This window comes from Pleurodeles waltl, chromosome 5, assembly GCF_031143425.1.
Source record: "Pleurodeles waltl isolate 20211129_DDA chromosome 5, aPleWal1.hap1.20221129, whole genome shotgun sequence".
In the NCBI taxonomy this organism is placed as follows: Eukaryota; Metazoa; Chordata; class Amphibia; order Caudata; family Salamandridae; genus Pleurodeles; species Pleurodeles waltl.
In genome coordinates, this window is record NC_090444.1 from 1,595,190,605 (window position 1) to 1,595,209,301 (window position 18,697).

The following is an 18,697-nucleotide window of genomic DNA, read 5'->3' on the forward strand; positions in this document are numbered from 1 at the left end:
TAGTCCGCCCATAGGCCTCATTGTAGCGTTCCTCTGCCCTGGTCCGGGGATTCCTCACTGAGGTCAATAGCCACGACAGGTTAGGGTAACCAGAATCCCCTAATAGCCACACACGGTGCCTCTGGAGTTGACCCATCACATACGGGATGCTGCTATTCTGCAGGATGTAGGCGTCATGCACTGAGCCAGGGAACATAGCATTTACCTGCAAGATGTACTGGTCTGCCAAACATTCCACCTGTACATTCATGGAATGATAACTTTTCCGGTTCCTGTACACCTGTTCACTCCTGTGGGGGGGGACCAGAGCCACATGGGTCCCATCAATGGCACCTATGATGTTAGGAATATGTCCCAGGGCATAGAAGTCACCTTTAACTGTTGCCAAATCCTCCACCTGAGGGAAAACGATGTAGCTCCTCACGTGTTTCAGCAGGGCAGACAACACTCTGGACAACATGTTGGAAAACATGGGCTGGGACATCCCTGATGCCATGGCCACTGTTGTCTGAAATGACCCACTTGCTAGGAAATGGAGCACTGATAGCACCTGCACTTGAGGGGGGATTGCTGACATCAGGTCTGGCTCCAACTGGGTACACAGTTCCTGGATTGTGGCACGGTCAAACCTGTAGGTGATGATTAAATGTCGCTCCTCCATTGTTAACAGGTCGACCAGCGGTCGGTACACCGGAGGATTCCGCCATCTCCTCACATGTCCCAGCTGACGGTGCCTAGGAAGGACAACAGCGACCACAGAGTCAACAAATCCTGAGGTATGTACCCACAGCTACACAGGACACAACACTAAATACAATATCCTTCCTGTATGTGTGTTGAGTGTAAGCCTAGGTATGTGTGACGGAGTTGTAAATGAAGCCATGTGGGCCCCTGAAATGGCGGCTGCCTGACCTCTAAAGTGGGACAATGGGATGTGAGGTAACTGCGCTGGCGTTGTACACCGTCGCGGTAGGCGGTCAAAGACCGCGGTGCAATGCTGCATTGGTTAACATTGGACCCTATGGGTCCCAGGAGCCAATGACGAAGTGCGCCGGTGGTGATGATACGCACCGCCGTGGACGTCACCGCCGTGAACGTGACCGCCATTTTCTATCTGTTCAATCACTCGATACCTGATCTTCGACAGGAGAGGACCTACACTGGAAGTGCTGCTGTGACCTCGGTCTGGAAGAGACAATGGCACGTGTGTCTGGGGAAAGGGCCCCTGCCTTCACTGCACAGGAGTTGGAGAAGCTCGTGGACGGAGTCCTCCCCCAGTACACGCTACTCTACGGTCCTCCAGACCAACAGGTAAGTACAGAGGGAGCACGTTGTATGGGCTATGCCTGGGTGGAGAGGGCTGGATGTTAGAAGGAAGGGGGCAGAGTCCTGCGAGCATGTAGAAGTGTGATTGCATGTGCCACATGGCAAGGGCAGGGATGTGGGCCACTCACTTCGACGGTGCTGTTGCTAATGACTTCTCTTCTTCCCCTGGACATGTCATGTAGGTCAGCACCCACCAGAAGAAGGATATTTGGCGTGCCATCGCCAAGGACGTCCGGACCCTGGGGGTCCACCAGAGACGGAGCACCCACCGCCGTAAAAGATGGGAGGACATTTGCCGCTGGAGCAAGAAGACGGCGGAGGCTCAGCTGGGGATGGCCTCCCAATGTGGGAGGGGTGCCTGTCGCACCATGACCCCCCTGATGTTCTGGATCCTGGCGGTGGCCTACCCTGAGTTGGATGGGCGCATGAGGGCATCACAGCAGACACAAGGGGGTGAGTACACTCACATTCTCATGACTTTGCGCGCAGTGGAGGTGTCTGGGTGGGGGTGGAGGGCTGTGGGTTTCCCTAGGCCAGGGCGAGTTCCGTAGGCCAGGCCCCTCCGGAATCCAGGTCATGTGCCACTCCACCCCACCTCTGTAGAGTGCCAAGTACAGGTATACATGTCCCTGTGTCATCTATATGGGTAGATGACACTCATAGCCATGTAGGCCATATCCCAGGAATTGGATCTGTAGAGGCCAAGAGCACGGCGTAGTGCAGTGGGCTGCTGTGTCTGTATTGTCCGCCAACGGTAGCGGTAAGCCATGCATTCAACCTGTCTTTCTTCTGTTTCCCCACCCATTTTTTGTGGTCTCCCTGTTCTGTTGTGCATCAGCATCATCAAGCGGAGGTACAGTGGCACCGGAGCACGAGGGAGCTGCGTCCCACATGGCCATGGAGGGTCACACCACGGACACAGAATACTCCAGTGGGACGGAGGGCGAGGGAAGCTTCACGTCGGTGACTGGATCATCAAACAGCGACACGGACTCGTCCTCCGATGGGAGCTCCCTTGTGGTGGCGGCACCATCTGTGCCCCCCACTTCTACAGGTACAGCCGCCACCCCCCTACCAGCACCGTCCTCTCAGCAGCCCCTCAGCCTTCGCTCCGTGCCCGCTCACCCAGGAGGGTGGGCATCACCCTCGCCCCAGGCACCTCAGCCCCTGCCCCTGTCACCCCTGCTGCCCTCAGTGAGGAGGCCATTGACCTCCTCAGGTCACTCACTGTTGGGCAGTCTACCATTGTGAATGCCATCCAGGGTGTAGAAAGGGAGTTGCAACACACTAATGCATTCCTGGAGGGCATTCATTCTGGTCAGGCTGCCCATCATCGAACCCTGCAATCTCTGGCCTCAGCACTGATGGCAGCCATTGTCCCTGTGTATAGCCTCCCCCCTCCAACTTCCTCCACCCAGACCCAATCCCCTGTCCCCCAGCCTATCCCAAGCACACCATCAGACCAGCCTGCACACACCTCAACACACAAGGGCAGCTCAGGCAAATATAGACACCACACATCCCACAGGCACTAACACAAGCATCACCCACAATACAGACACAGCAACATCCACTGCACAGGAGTTGGAGAAGCTCGTGGACGGAGTCCTCCCCCAGTACACGCTACTCTACGGTCCTCCAGACCAACAGGTAAGTACAGAGGGAGCACGTTGTATGGGCTATGCCTGGGTGGAGAGGGCTGGATGTTAGTAGGAAGGGGGCAGAGTCCTGCGAGCATGTAGAAGTGTGATTGCATGTGCCACATGGCAAGGGCAAGGATGTGGGCCACTCACTTCGACGGTGCTGTTGCTAATGACTTCTCTTCTTCCCCTGTACATGTCATGTAGGTCAGCACCCACCAGAAGAAGGATATTTGGCGTGCCATCGCCAAGGACGTCCGGACCCTGGGGGTCCACCAGAGACGGAGCACCCACCGCCGTAAAAGATGGGAGGACATTTGCCGCTGGAGCAAGAAGACGGCGGAGGCTCAGCTGGGGATGGCCTCCCAATGTGGGAGGGGTGCCTGTCGCACCATGACCCCCCTGATGTTCTGGATCCTGGCTGTGGCCTACCCTGAGTTGGATGGGCGCATGAGGGCATCACAGCAGACACAAGGGGGTGAGTACACTCACATTCTCATGACTTTGCGCGCAGTGGAGGTGTCTGGGTGGGGGTGGAGGGCTGTGGGTTTCCCTAGGCCAGGGCGAGTTCCGTAGGCCAGGTCCCTCCGGAATCCAGGTCATGTGCCACTCCACCCCACCTCTGTAGAGTGCCAAGTACAGGTATACATGTCCCTGTGTCATCTATATGGGTAGATGACACTCATAGCCATGTAGGCCATATCCCAGGAATTGGATCTGTAGAGGCCAAGAGCACGGCGTAGTGCAGTGGGCTGCTGTGTCTGTATTGTCCGCCAACGGTAGCGGTAAGCCATGCATTCAACCTGTCTTTCTTCTGTTTCCCCACCCATTTTTTGTGGTCTCCCTGTTCTGTTGTGCATCAGCATCATCAAGCGGAGGTACAGTGGCACTGGAGCACGAGGGAGCTGCGTCCCACATGGCCATGGAGGGCCACACCACGGACACAGAATACTCCAGTGGGACGTAGGGCGAGGGAAGCTTCACGTCGGTGACTGGATCAGCAAACAGCGACACGGACTCGTCCTCCGATGGGAGCTCCCTTGTGGTGGCTGCACCATCTGTGCCCCCCACTTCTACAGGTACAGCCGCCACCCCCCTACCAGCACCGCCCTCTCAGCAGCCCCTCAGCCTTCGCTCCGTGCCCGCTCACCCAGGAGGGTGGGCATCACCCTCGCCCCAGGCACCTCAGCCCCTGCCCCTGTCACCCCTGCTGCCCTCAGTGAGGAGGCCATTGACCTCCTCAGGTCACTCACTGTTGGGCAGTCTACCATTGTGAATGCCATCCAGGGTGTAGAAAGGGAGTTGCAACACACTAATGCATTCCTAGAGGGCATTCATTCTGGTCAGGCTGCCCATCATCGAACCCTGCAATCTCTGGCCTCAGCACTGATGGCAGCCATTGTCCCTGTGTCTAGCCTCCCCCCTCCAACTTCCTCCACCCAGACCCAATCCCCTGTCCCCCAGCCTATCCCAAGCACACCATCAGACCAGCCTGCACACACCTCAACACACAAGGGCAGCTCAGGCAAATATAGACACCACACATCCCACAGGCACTTACACAAGCATCACCCACAATACAGACACAGCAACATCCACTGCCTCCAATGTGTCCCCCTCCTTGTTGTCTCCCTCCTCCCTCCCAGTGTCGTCTACACTCTCACCTTCATGCACTACCTCTACAGCCACTAGGACTCGCACCAGAACACCCAGCACCACACCACACTCACCTGCACTCACCACCCCCACTACCATTTACACGTCCCCTGTGTTTCTGTGACGCCCCCTCCCAAAGTACACAAACGCGGACACCCACACACCCAACATCCATCCACCTCACGACAGCCTCCAGAACCTGCACCCAAATCATCTAAAGTTACACCTCCTACAACCACCTCCTCTTCCTCCACTCCCAGACCCCCTCCAACTACCCATCCCAGTGTTCGTCAGAAACTTTTCCTGAGCAACCTTGACCTCTGTCCCACCACCCCCACCCCTCCAATTCATAGGTCCCGTACTAGCACCTCAGCCAAAAAAAGTCTGGTACCAGTGGTGCGTGTTAGAGGTATGTGGAGTGCACCGGCCACCAGGGCAGCCAGTGTGACACGGAGCCAATGCACTGCCAGTCCACCCCTTTAAAGCACCAGAAGTTGGACAGTGCCCGACGGGAGAGGGTGAAGACTCCTGCCGGCAAAGCCGCCCACAAGGGTCCCGGGGAGAGTGTTGAGTCAGTTGTGACCCCTCCCAGGTGGTGAAGGGGCAGAAGAAGTCTCCAAAGTCTAGGAGGAGCAGCACGGCGGAGAAGGCTGCCATCCTCCCTGCTGGCCAGGATGCCACCGCCAGCCCCATCGTCACTGGTCCGGAGACCCCCGCCAGAGTCAGTGCCCTGGAGGGCAGCACTGTCGTCACTGGTCCGGAGACCACCGCCAGTGTCAGTGCCCTGGAGGGCAGCACTGTCGTCACTGGTCCGGAGACCACCGCCAGAGTCAGTGCCCTGGAGGGCAGCACTGTCATCACTGGTCCGGAGACCACCGCCAGCGTCAGTGCCCTGAAGGGCCCCAGCACCCACAGCCCCGCTGGACACTGAGGGACTGTCATGCCACACACTTCTGCACAGGTCACAGACAGCAAAGTGAAGCACCGCTGAACAGGGCAAAGACCGCTGAACAGGTCAGAAACGGCTAAGTCAAGCACCGCTGAACAGGGCAAAGACCTCCATGGCAAGCACCGCTGAACAGGGCAAGCACCGCTGAACAGGTCAGAAATGGCTAAGTCAAGCACCGCTGAACAGGGCAAAGACCGCCATGGCAAGCACCGCTGAACAGGGCAAAGACCGCCATGGCAAGCACCGCTGAACAGGACAAGCACCGCTGAACAGGTCAGAAACGGCTATGTCAAGCACCGCTAAACAGGGCAAAGACCGCCATGGCAAGCACCGCTGAACAGGGCAAGTACCGCTGAACAGGTCAGAAACGGCTAAGTCAAGCACCGGTGAACAGGGCAAAGACCGCCATGGCAAGCACCGCTGAGCAGGACAAGCACTGCTGAACAGGTCAGAAACGGCTAAGTCAAGCACCGCTGAGCAGGGCAAAGACCGCCATGGCAAGCACCACTGAACAGGGCAAAGACCGCCATGGCAAGCATCGTTAGCCCATGTGGGACAGTGACGGAACTGGGACTGTCACGAGGAGCGTGATGCACTCTGGGCACCAGTCCCCTTCCAGAACCAGTGGAGAACTGCGTCCACTACCTGAATCCTTCACAGGATGAAGCACTCTGGCCACCAGTCCCCCTCCAGAACTAGTGGAGAACTGCGTCCACTACCTGAATCCTTCACAGGATGAAGCACTCTGGGCACCAGTCCCCCTCCAGAACCAGTGGAGAACTGCGTCCACTACCTGAATCCTTCACAGGATGAAGCACTCTGGGCACCAGTCCCCCTCCAGAACCAGTGGAGAACTGCGTCCACTACCTGAATCCTTCACAGGATGAAGCACTCTGGGCACCAGTTCCCCTCCAGAACCAGTGGAGAACTGCATCCACTTGAGAGACTGTGGCTTTGCACTCCCAAGGATGTAACAGTGGGCACCCCACCCACTGTAGAGACTTGAGAGACTGTGGATTTGCACTCCCCAGGATGTAACAGTGGGCAAACCACCCACTGTAGAGACTTGAGAGACTGTGGCTTTGCACTCCCCAGGATGTAACAGTGGGCAAACCACCCACTGTTGAGACTTGAGAGACTGTGGCTTTGCACTCCCCAGGATGTAACAGTCGGCAAACCACCCACTGTAGAGACTTGAGAGACTGTGGCTTTGCACTCCCCAGGATACATCAATGGGCATGGAGCCCCGTCGTGGATCTGGCTTTGCACTCATCCGGCTGAGGTGCCCCCCCTTCCCTTCACCCTGAGGTGCATGTTGTATTACTATCTGATGCCCCTGCAGTGGTCTCTCCGTTTGTGGACAGGTATCTAGTGTGGGCCTCGCCCATGCATTTTGGGCCCAGTGGTCCACGGAAATTGAATTGTGCATACCTGCACTAGTAATTGTGATGTATATATTTGGGATGTGTATATATTTCTGTATATATGAGCTTACTGTATTTTTATTCATTACAATGGTTCCACTCATTTCCTTTTGTCTTTTCATTCTACCGGGAGGAGGGGAGGTTGTGGGTTGTTACTGTGATGTTTGGATATGCATTAATGTGTGTGTTGTAGTGGGTGAGGTTCGGGGTGGGGGTGGGGGTGTTGCGTTTGTGTCCCTCTGACTTTTGCCTCCCCCCTCCCCTATGTCGTAGGTGCAGTACTCACCATAGTCTTCGGCGCCGCCGTTGCTGATGTTCGTAGAAGAGCAGGTAGACAAGCGCAGGGAGTATTTGGAGTTCGGGCTCCATGGTGCCCTCCTTCCTCGTGGCTGTAGGAGGCTGGACTGGCTTGTAGTGAGTACCAAGGGGTACTTGCACCTTGCACCAGGCCCAGTTATCCCTTATTAGTGTATAGGGTGTCTAGCAGCTTAGGCTGATAGATAATGGTAGCTTAGCAGAGCAGCTTAGGCTGAACTAGGAGACGTGTGAAGCTACTACAGTACCACTTAGTGTCATATGCACAATATCATAAGAAAACACAATACACAGTTATACTAAAAATAAAGGTACTTTATTTTTATGACAATATGCCAAAGTATCTTAGAGTGTACCCTCAGTGAGAGGATAGGAAATATACACAAGATATATATACACAATAGCAAAAATATGCAGTATAGTCTTAGAAAACAGTGCAAACAATGTATAGTTACAATAGGATGCAATGGGGAAACATAGGGATAGGGGCAACACAAACCATATACTCCAGAAGTGGAATGCGAACCACGAATGGACCCCAAACCTATGTGACCCTGTAGAGGGTCGCTGGGACTATTAGAAAATAGTGAGAGTTAGCAAAATAACCCTCCCCAAGACCCTGAAAAGTGAGTGCAAAGTGCACTGAAGTTCCCCTAAGGACAAAATAGTCGTGTTAGAGGAATAATGCAGGAAAGACACAAACCAGCAATGCAACAACTGTGGATTTCCAATCTAGGGTACCTGTGGAACAAGGGGACCAAGTCCAAAAGTCACAAGCAAGTCGGAGATGGGCAGATGCCCAGGAAATGCCAGCTGCGGGTGCAAAGAAGCTTCGACTGGACAGAAGAAGCTGAGGTTTCTGCAGGAACGAAAAGGGCTAGAGACTTCCCCTTTGGTGGAAGGATCCCTCTTGCCTTGGAGAGTCGTGCAGAAGTGTTTTTCCGCCGGAAGAACGCCAACAAGCCTTGCTACACGCAAATCGTACGTTTGGAGTTTTTGGACGCTGCTGGGGCCCAGGAGGGACCAGGAGGTCGCAAATTGGACCTGCAGAGAGAGGGGACGTCGAGCAAGACAAGGAGCCCTCACTGAAGCAGGTAGCACCCAGAGAAGTGCCAGAAACAGGCACTACGAGGATGCGTGAAACGGTGCTCGCCGAAGTTGCACAAAGGAGTCCCACGTCGCCGGAGACCAACTTAGAAAGTTGTGCAATGCAGGTTAGAGTGCCGTGGACCCTGGCTTGGCAGTGCACAAAGGATTTCTGCCGGAAGTGCACAGGGGCCGGAGTAGCTGCAAAGTCGCGGTTCCCAGCAATGCAGCCCAGCGAGGTGAGGCAAGGACTTACCTCCACCAAACTTGGGCTGAAGAGTCACTGGACTGTGGGGGTCACTTGGACAGTGTCGCTGGATTCGAGGGACCTCGCTCGTCGTGCTGAGAGGAGACCCAAGGGACCGGTAATGCAGCTTTTTGGTGCCTGCGGTTGCAGGGGGAAGATTCCGTCGACCCACGGGAGATTTCTTCGGAGCTTCTGGTGCAGAGAGGAGGCAGACTACCCCCACAGCATGCACAAGCAGGAAAACAGTCGAGAAGGCGGTAGGATCAGCGTTACAGAGTTGCAGTAGTCGTCTTTGCTACTATGTTGCAGGTTTGCAAGCTTCCAGCGCGGTCAGCGGTCGATTCCTTATCAGAAGGTGAAGAGGGAGATGCAGAGGAACTCGGCTGAGCTCATGCATTCGTTATCTAAAGTTTCCCCAGAGACAGAGACCCTAAATAGCCAGAAAAGAGGGTTTGGCTACCTAGGAGAGAGGAAAGGCTACTAACACCTGAAGGAGCCTATCAGCAGGAGTCTCTGACGTCACCTGGTGGCACTGGCCACTCAGAGCAGTCCAGTGTGCCAGCAGCACCTCTGTTTCCAAGATGGCAGAGGTCTGGAGCACACTGGAGGAGCTCTGGACACCTCCCAGGGGAGGTGCAGGTCAGGGGAGTGGTCACTCCCCTTTCCTTTGTCCAGTTTCGCGCCAGAGCAGGGGCTAAGGGGTCCCTGAACCGGTGTAGACTGGCTTATGCAGAATTGGGCACATCTGTGCCCAACAAAGCATTTCCAGAGGCTGGGGGAGGCTACTCCTCCCCTGCCTTCACACCATTTTCCAAAGGGAGAGGGTGTCACACACTCTCTCAGAGGAAGTTCTTTGTTCTGCCATCCTGGGCCAGGCCTGGCTGGACCCCAGGAGGGCAGCTGCCTGTCTGAGGGGTTGGCAGCAGCAGCAGCTGCAGAGAAACCCCAGGAAGGGCAGTCTGGCAGTACCAGGGTCTGTGCTACAGACCACTGGGATCATGGAATTGTACCAACAATGACAGGATGGCATAGAGGGGGCAATTCCATGATCATAGACATGTTACATGGCCATATTCGGAGTTACCATGGTGAAGCTACATATAGGTAGTGACCTATATGTAGTGCACGCGTGTAATGGTGTCCCCGCACTCACAAAGTTCAGTGAATTGGCTCTGAACAATGTGGGGGCACCTTGGCTAGTGCCAGGGTGTCCTCACACTAAGTAACTTTGCACCTAACCTTTACCAGGTAAAGGTTAGACATATAGGTGACTTATAAGTTACTTAAGTGCAGTGTAAAATGGCTGTGAAATAACATGGACGTTATTTCACTCAGGCTGCAGTGGCAGGCCTGTGTAAGAATTGTCAGAGCTCCCTATGGGTGGCAAAAGAAATGCTGCAGCCCATAGGGATCTCCTGGAACCCCAATACCCTGGGTACCTCAGTACCATATACTTGGGATTTATAAGGGTGTTCCAGTAAGCCAATGTAAATTGGTAAAAATGGTCACTAGCCTGTCAGTGACAATTTGGAAGTAATGAGAGAGCATAACCACTGAGGTTCTGGTTAGCAGAGCCTCAGTGAGACAGTTAGGCACCACACAGGGAACATATACATGCACACCTATGAGCACTGGGGCCCTGTGTGACAGGGTCCCAGTGACACATACATATAGGCCACAAACTTATGAGCACTGGGGTCCTGACCAGCAGGATCCCAGTGACACATACCAAACATACTGAAAACATAGTGTTTTCACTATGAGCACTGAGGCCTGGCTATCAGGATCCCAGTGAGACAGTGAAAACAGTGACAAACACCCTGACATACACTCACAAACAGGCCAAAAGTGGGGGTAACAAGGCTAGAAAGAGGCTACCTTCTCACACAACCCCCCCCCAAACGAAGGACAATAAGGCTAACCTTGGCCAGTTGAGACTTTATTGTCTAAGTGGTGATAAGTAGAGAGTAGCTCTGCAATAGACTGGTTACTCCCTTTATCATCCACTATATGGTTACTTCCCTGTGGGGATGTAAACCACCCTGTTTGAAGTTTTTTAGCTAAGCAACAATGTGAAGATGTATTTTCAGAGTTTCTATCAGTAAGTTTTAGTTTAGAGCAGTGGGAATTGTCCACTGAACCTATTTGTAGTGATGGAAATGCCAGACAGGGATGCTGTCTCAGAAAAGCCATAGCTGGGCAAAAACTTTGTCCATCTGGCTGGAAGAGAGAACAGGGATGCTGTTTCTCTTGAGTTGGAGCAGGGCAGGGATGCTGTCCTATGAGCTCCACACTAGGGCAGGGATGCTGTCCTAAGTGTTGTGAGGTAGTGCAGGGTTTCTGCACTAAAGTTTCTCTGTGAGGGTTGGAGGGATGCTCCATGTTAACTAAAATGGTGCTGTTTTTCTCACCAATGTTAGTTATCCCACAGAGAGGTACTTCCACCTCAGGGAGTCCAGCTTTGCCAGCTGATGATTCCCTTGGAACAGGTGCCACCCCAGGAGAGGTTTCTCCCACCACAGGAATAGTATCCTGAATGGTAGGGTGGTTAGGGGATACTGTGATACCCTTTTTACCTGTTGATGGAGAGGGATCCTGATTTTTCAGGCCTTCTCTCCTTTGCTTTTTCATTTCACTTGAAATGAGAGGGAACAATTCCTCCGGGATGCCCCGCATGGCTGCATGGGCATAAAACTCTACATCAGCCCAACCTGAGGCCTCTAGGTCATTACCTAAGAGACAGTCTACAGGTAAGCTAGGTGATACCACCACCTGCTTAGGGCCAGTAACTCCACCCCAACTAAACTGAATTATAGCTAAGGGAAGAAACTTAGTGGAGTTATGGACATCAATAATCTTATACTGTTGTCCAATGATGTGTTGATCAGGGTGCACTAGGTTTTCAGTCACCAAAGTGAAACTGGCACCTGTGTCCCTGTAGGCCAAGGCCTCAACACCATTTATTGAAACTGTCTGCCTGTACTTATCCATTGTAAGGGGACAAGCAGCCAGTGTGGCAAGGCCAATGCCACTAGGTGTGACAGAAACTGTCTTGGGACTGATTACATCAGTTTCCACTATGGACCCATAAGTGAACCCAACTACACCCTTTGCTTGACTGTTGCCAGCAGTCCCACCACTAGTACCACTACTGCTAGGGGCACTAGAGCTTGATGTATTAGTGGTGGTAGGCTCAGGGGGTTTACCTGGACAGGACTTATCCCCTGGCCTATGGCCTCTATTTTTACACACAAAGCACCAAGGCTTTTTAATGTGTGCAGGTTGGGAAGAAGAGGAAGAATTTGTTTTATCCCCACCCTCTGAAGAGTGTTTAAGATTTGAAGTGGGATCTTTGGTTTTACCCTTATCCCCATGCTTATCTTGAGATTTTTCACCATCTTTCTTCTTATTGCCATCTTTGTCACCCCCTGTATGAACTTTTCTGTTCACCCTTGTTCTGACCCATTTGTCTGCCTTCTTTCCCAATTCTTGGGGAGAGGTCAGATCAGAGTCTACCAGGTACTGGTGCAACAAATCAGACACACAATTATTAAGTATATGCTCTCTCAGGATTGTGTTATACAGGCTTTCATAATCAGTAACTTTACTGCCATGCAACCACCCCTCCAAGGCCTTCACTGCCTGGTCAATGAAATCAACCCAGTCTTGTGAAGACTCCTTTTTGGTCTCTCTGAACTTTATCCTGTACTGTTCAGTGGTTAAGCCATAACCATCCAGGAGTGCATTCTTAAGAACTTGGAAATTATTAGCATCATTTTCTTTTACAGTAAGGAGCCTATCCCTACCTTTTCCAGTAAATGATAGCCATAGGATAGCAGCCCACTGCTTTTGAGGGACATCCTGTACAACACAGGCCCTCTCAAGTGCAGCAAACCACTTGTTAATGTCATCCCCCTCCTTATAAGGGGGAACTATCTTGTGCAGATTCCTGGAATCATGCTCTTTTGCAGGATGACTATGGGGAATACTGCTGCTGCCACCATGGGTATCTAAACCCAACTTCTGTCTTTCCTTCTCTAATTCTAAAGACTGTCTATCCAAATCCAGCTGTTGCTTCTTGAGCTTCAGTCTGGTTTGTTCCACCCTCAACTTATTGAGTTCCCTTTCTAACAATCTGTCATCAGGGTGGGTGGGAGGGACATTTCTAGATACAGAGGTATGATGGGAATGAACAGAAGGAGACCTGTCCCTTACAGAGGGCACCCTAACAGCTTGGCTAACAGTATAATGTGAGAGCACACCATCAGTATGGTGTGATTCAACCTCTGTACCAACTATGCTAGACTGTCTAGTAATGGGCAGGCTGAGAAGTTTCTTTCCTGAATCTTTTCCTGGGGGAGTCCCTGGATCAGATTGAGAACCATTAGCTACTTTTTCACCAGATTGGGCACTTATGGCCTTATCCTGTACTCTAAGCATGTTAATTAACAGTTCTAAGGAAGGATTCTTCCCTACACTCAAACCTCTCTCTATGCAGAGACTCCTTGCTCCTTTCCAGCTAAGGTGATCATATGCAAGTTTGGACAGTTCAACCTTTTTGCCTGTGCCAGACATTTTTTTGAGAGAGTTAAGTGATAGAAAAAGAGAAAAAAGTTTTCAGAACTTTTTGGAAAGACAGAAAAAAACTTTTTAAACTTTTAAGAACTTTTTGAAAGTTTAGAAGTACTTTTCAGCACTTAGAAAAGAGTGAAAAGAGGAAATGCAAAACTTTTTGGCTATGTGTACACAAACTGAACTTCTTTTGTATATTTTTCTCTTATGAAAAGTACAATGACAAGAGTGGTAAGTAGTCTCAAGCACTTATCCCACCACTGCACAACCAATGTAGGAGGCTGGACTGGCTTGTAGTGAGTACCAAGGGGTACTTGCACCTTGCACCAGGCCCAGTTATCCCTTATTAGTGTATAGGGTGTCTAGCAGCTTAGGCTGATAGATAATGGTAGCTTAGCAGAGCAGCTTAGGCTGAACTAGGAGACGTGTGAAGCTACTACAGTACCACTTAGTGTCATATGCACAATATCATAAGAAAACACAATACACAGTTATACTAAAAATAAAGGTACTTTATTTTTATGACAATATGCCAAAGTATCTTAGAGTGTACCCTCAGTGAGAGGATAGGAAATATACACAAGATATATATACACAATAGCAAAAATATGCAGTATAGTCTTAGAAAACAGTGCAAACAATGTATAGTTACAATAGGATGCAATGGGGAAACATAGGGATAGGGGCAACACAAACCATATACTCCAGAAGTGGAATGCGAACCACGAATGGACCCCAAACCTATGTGACCCTGTAGAGGGTCGCTGGGACTATTAGAAAATAGTGAGAGTTAGCAAAATAACCCTCCCCAAGACCCTGAAAAGTGAGTGCAAAGTGCACTGAAGTTCCCCTAAGGACAAAATAGTCGTGTTAGAGGAATAATGCAGGAAAGACACAAACCAGCAATGCAACAACTGTGGATTTCCAATCTAGTGTACCTGTGGAACAAGGGGACCAAGTCCAAAAGTCACAAGCAAGTCGGAGATGGGCAGATGCCCAGGAAATGCCAGCTGCGGGTGCAAAGAAGCTTCGACTGGACAGAAGAAGCTGAGGTTTCTGCAGGAACGAAAAGGGCTAGAGACTTCCCCTTTGGTGGACGGATCCCGCTTGCCTTGGAGAGTCGTGCAGAAGTATTTTCCCGCCGGAAGAACGCCAACAAGCCTTGCTACACGCAAATCGTACGTTTGGAGTTTTTGGACGCTGCTGGGGCCCAGGAGGGACCAGGAGGTCGCAAATTGGACCTGCAGAGAGAGGGGACGTCGAGCAAGACAAGGAGCCCTCACTGAAGCAGGTAGCACCCGGAGAAGTGCCAGAAACAGGCACTACAAGGATGCGTGAAACGGTGCTCGCCGAAGTTGCACAAAGGAGTCCCACGTCGCCGGAGACCAACTTAGAAAGTCGTGCAATGCAGGTTAGAGTGCCGTGGACCCAGGCTTGGCTGTGCACGAAGGATTTCCGCCGGAAGTGCACAGGGGCCGGAGTAGCTGCAAAGTCGCGGTTCCCAGCAATGCAGCCCAGCGAGGTGAGGCAAGGACTTACCTCCACCAAACTTGGGCTGAAGAGTCACTGGACTGTGGGGGTCACTTGGACAGCGTCGCTGGATTCGAGGGACCTCGCTCGTTGTGCTGAGAGGAGACCCAAGGGACCGGTAATGCAGCTTTTTGGTGCCTGCGGTTGCAGGGGGAAGATTCCGTCGACCCACGGGAGATTTCTTCGGAGCTTCTGGTGCAGAGAGGAGGCAGACTACCCCCACAGCATGCACAAGCAGGAAAACAGTCGAGAAGGCGGCAGGATCAGCGTTACAGAGTTGCAGTAGTCGTCTTTGCTACTATGTTGCAGGTTTGCAAGCTTCCAGCGCGGTCAGCGGTCGATTCCTTATCAGAAGGTGAAGAGGGAGATGCAGAGGAACTCGGCTGAGCTCATGCATTCGTTATCTAAAGTTTCCCCAGAGACAGAGACCCTAAATAGCCAGAAAAGAGGGTTTGGCTACCTAGGAGAGAGGAAAGGCTACTAACACCTGAAGGAGCCTATCAGCAGGAGTCTCTGACGTCACCTGGTGGCACTGGCCACTCAGAGCAGTCCAGTGTGCCAGTAGCACCTCTGTTTCCAAGATGGCAGAGGTCTGGAGCACACTGGAGGAGCTCTGGACACCTCCCAGGGGAGGTGCAGGTCAGGGGAGTGGTCACTCCCCTTTCCTTTGTCCAGTTTCGCGCCAGAGCAGGGGCTAAGGGGTCCCTGAACCTGTGTAGACTGGCTTATGCAGAATTGGGCACATCTGTGCCCAACAAAGCATTTCCAGAGGCTGGGGGAGGCTACTCCTCCTCTGCCTTCACACCATTTTCCAAAGGGAGAGGGTGTCACACACTCTCTCAGAGGAAGTTCTTTGTTCTGCCATCCTGGGCCAGGCCTGGCTGGACCCCAGGAGGGCAGCTGCCTGTCTGAGGGGTTGGCAGCAGCAGCAGCTACAGAGAAACCCCAGGAAGGGCAGTCTGGCAGTACCAGGGTCTGTGCTACAGACCACTGGGATCATGGAATTGTACCAACAATGCCAGGATGGCATAGAGGGGGCAATTCCATGATCATAGACATGTTACATGGCCATATTCGGAGTTACCATGGTGAAGCTACATATAGGTAGTGACCTATATGTAGTGCACGCGTGTAGTGGTGTCCCCGCACTCACAAAGTTCAGTGAATTGGCTCTGAACAATGTGGGGGCACCTTGGCTAGTGCCAGGGTGTCCTCACACTAAGTAACTTTGCACCTAACCTTTACCAGGTAAAGGTTAGACATATAGGTGACTTATAAGTTACTTAAGTGCAGTGTAAAATGGCTGTGAAATAACATGGACGTTATTTCACTCAGGCTGCAGTGGCAGGCCTGTGTAAGAATTGTCAGAGCTCCCTATGGGTGGCAAAAGAAATGCTGCAGCCCATAGGGATCTCCTGGAACCCCAATACCCTGGGTACCTCAGTACCATATACTTGGGATTTATAAGGGTGTTCCAGTAAGCCAATGTAAATTGGTAAAAATGGTCACTAGCCTGTCAGTGACAATTTGGAAGTAATGAGAGAGCATAACCACTGAGGTTCTGGTTAGCAGAGCCTCAGTGAGACAGTTAGGCACCACACAGGGAACATATACATGCACACCTATGAGCACTGGGGCCCTGTGTGACAGGGTCCCAGTGACACATACATATAGGCCACAAACTTATGAGCACTGGGGTCCTGACCAGCAGGATCCCAGTGACACATACCAAACATACTGAAAACATAGTGTTTTCACTATGAGCACTGAGGCCTGGCTATCAGGATCCCAGTGAGACAGTGAAAACAGTGACAAACACCCTGACATACACTCACAAACAGGCCAAAAGTGGGGGTAACAAGGCTAGAAAGAGGCTACCTTCTCACACAACCCCCCCCCAAACGAAGGACAATAAGGCTAACCTTGGCCAGTTGAGACTTTATTGTCTAAGTGGTGATAAGTAGAGAGTAGCTCTGCAATAGACTGGTTACTCCCTTTATCATCCACTATATGGTTACTTCCCTGTGGGGATGTAAACCACCCTGTTTGAAGTTTTTTAGCTAAGCAACAATGTGAAGATGTATTTTCAGAGTTTCTATCAGTAAGTTTTAGTTTAGAGCAGTGGGAATTGTCCACTGAACCTATTTGTAGTGATGGAAATGCCAGACAGGGATGCTGTCTCAGAAAAGCCATAGCTGGGCAAAAACTTTGTCCATCTGGCTGGAAGAGAGAACAGGGATGCTGTTTCTCTTGAGTTGGAGCAGGGCAGGGATGCTGTCCTATGAGCTCCACACTAGGGCAGGGATGCTGTCCTAAGTGTTGTGAGGTAGTGCAGGGTTTCTGCACTAAAGTTTCTCTGGGAGGGTTGGAGGGATGCTCCATGTTAACTAAAATGGTGCTGTTTTTCTCACCAATGTTAGTTATCCCACAGAGAGGTACTTCCACCTCAGGGAGTCCAGCTTTGCCAGCTGATGATTCCCTTGGAACAGGTGCCACCCCAGGAGAGGTTTCTCCCACCACAGGAATAGTATCCTGAATGGTAGGGTGGTTAGGGGATACTGTGATACCCTTTTTACCTGTTGATGGAGAGGGATCCTGATTTTTCAGGCCTTCTCTCCTTTGCTTTTTCATTTCACTTGAAATGAGAGGGAACAATTCCTCCGGGATGCCCCGCATGGCTGCATGGGCATAAAACTCTACATCAGCCCAACCTGAGGCCTCTAGGTCATTACCTAAGAGACAGTCTACAGGTAAGCTAGGTGATACCACCACCTGCTTAGGGCCAGTAACTCCACCCCAACTAAACTGAATTATAGCTAAGGGAAGAAACTTAGTGGAGTTATGGACATCAATAATCTTATACTGTTGTCCAATGATGTGTTGATCAGGGTGCACTAGGTTTTCAGTCACCAAAGTGAAACTGGCACCTGTGTCCCTGTAGGCCAAGGCCTCAACACCATTTATTGAAACTGTCTGCCTGTACTTATCCATTGTAAGGGGACAAGCAGCCAGTGTGGCAAGGCCAATGCCACTAGGTGTGACAGAAACTGTCTTGGGACTGATTACATCAGTTTCCACTATGGACCCATAAGTGAACCCAACTACACCCTTTGCTTGACTGTTGCCAGCAGTCCCACCACTAGTACCACTACTGCTAGGGGCACTAGAGCTTGATGTATTAGTGGTGGTAGGCTCAGGGGGTTTACCTGGACAGGACTTATCCCCTGGCCTATGGCCTCTATTTTTACACACAAAGCACCAAGGCTTTTTAATGTGTGCAGGTTGGGAAGAAGAGGAAGAATTTGTTTTATCCCCACCCTCTGAAGAGTGTTTAAGATTTGAAGTGGGATCTTTGGTTTTACCCTTATCCCCATGCTTATCTTGAGATTTTTCACCATCTTTCTTCTTATTGCCATCTTTGTCACCCCCTGTATGAACTTTTCTGTTCACCCTTGTTCTGACCCATTTGTCTGCCTTCTTTCCCAATTCTTGGGGAGAGGTCAGATCAGAGTCTACCAGGTACTGGTGCAACAAATCAGACACACAATTATTAAGTATATGCTCTCTCAGGATTGTGTTATACAGGCTTTCATAATCAGTAACTTTACTGCCATGCAACCACCCCTCCAAGGCCTTCACTGCCTGGTCAATGAAATCAACCCAGTCTTGTGAAGACTCCTTTTTGGTCTCTCTGAACTTTATCCTGTACTGTTCAGTGGTTAAGCCATAACCATCCAGGAGTGCATTCTTAAGAACTTGGAAATTATTAGCATCATTTTCTTTTACAGTAAGGAGCCTATCCCTACCTTTTCCAGTAAATGATAGCCATAGGATAGCAGCCCACTGCTTTTGAGGGACATCCTGTACAACACAGGCCCTCTCAAGTGCAGCAAACCACTTGTTAATGTCATCCCCCTCCTTATAAGGGGGAACTATCTTGTGCAGATTCCTG